The 1,299-nt window shown below is 37.0% G+C and overlaps 1 protein-coding gene across 5 annotated transcripts in view; it reads left to right on the top strand.

The window, feature by feature from the left end:
- LOC118408435 (acid-sensing ion channel 1C-like) overlaps nt 1-1,299 on the top strand; it is a 273,733-nt gene that overhangs the window by 270,335 nt on the left and 2,099 nt on the right. The window lies entirely within an intron of this gene.

Raw genomic sequence — 1,299 nt, 5'->3', positions numbered from 1 at the left:
AGATCGAAGTAGCACAGAGTCTATAGTCATTTCTACAAATGTACCAAGTTTAACAAGTCAATGGTACAGAGGCAGTCAGTAATTTAACATTTTAAAACAGCAGTGGGAGTCGACTACTCCACAAAACAGATTTCTTTGTTGCAAATGGACCATTGTTTTGAGTATCATCAATTCACAAGTTGTCACATACTGAATCAGGTTCAGGTCCAAACCTGGACCTGATCCTCTGGACCTGAACCGGACCTGAATTTTCTGTACCGGTACCCACCCCTGGTGGGGAGGGTTTAAATACGCTAATGTTTATAAAAGTATGCTTGGTTGTTGAATAAGCTTTACTTAGCATTAAGTATGGAGGGGTCTTCAATGCGCTAGTTTATTCAGTATCATGTATACAGGTTCGAAGGACAGGTAGCCTGAGAGCTTGTTTATGTCTTTGTTACCCTGAGGTTTTATAGGACAGTTATGTGTTTGTTTCCTCAGGTCCTGATAGACATTTCTTTGTTTTCCCCAGGCTCTGAAAGACAATTGTTTATTTGTTTTGTGCAGATTTCCTGAGCGCTTGTTTATTACAATAGTTTGTTTGTTCCCCCAGGTACTGAAAGACGTTTGTTTGTTTGTTGGGTACTGAAAGACGTTTGTTTGTTTACTTGTTTGTTTGTTAGGTACTGCAAGACGTTTGTTTACTTGTTTGTTAGGTACTGCAAGACGTTTGTTTGTTTGTTAGGTACTGAAAGACGTTTGTTTACTTGTTTGTTAGGTACTGAAAGACGTTTGTTTGTTTGTTTGTTTGTTAGGTACTAACAGACGTTTGTTTGTTTGTTAGGTACTGAAAGACGTTTGTTTACTTGTTTGTTAGGTACTGAAAGACGTTTGTTTGTTTGTTTGTTAGGTACTGAAAGACGTTTGTTTACTTGTTTGTTAGGTACTGAAAGACGTTTGTTTGTTTGTTAGGTACTGAAAGACGTTTGTTTACTTGTTTGTTAGGTACTGAAAGACGTTTGTTTGTTTGTTTGTTTGTTAGGTACTGAAAGACGTTTGTTTGTTTGTTTGTTTGTTAGGTAATGAAAGACGTTTGTTTGTTTGTTTGTTAGGTACTGAAAGACGTTTGTTTACTTGTTTGTTAGGTACTGAAAGACGTTTGTTTACTTGTTTGTTATGGTACTAGAAGACGCTTGTTACCTTGTTTGTTACGGTACTGCAAGACGTTTGTTTCTCTTGTTCGCTATCTGAAGATCGTTTGTTTACTTGCTATGTTACGTACTGATAAGACGTTTGTCTTGTTTGTTTGTTATGGTACCT

This window comes from Branchiostoma floridae, unplaced genomic scaffold (assembly GCF_000003815.2).
Source record: "Branchiostoma floridae strain S238N-H82 unplaced genomic scaffold, Bfl_VNyyK Sc7u5tJ_1585, whole genome shotgun sequence".
NCBI lineage: Eukaryota > Metazoa > Chordata > Leptocardii > Amphioxiformes > Branchiostomatidae > Branchiostoma > Branchiostoma floridae.
The sequence above is the reverse complement of the archived record's forward strand: the minus strand, read 5'-3'. Positions and strand labels throughout refer to the sequence as shown.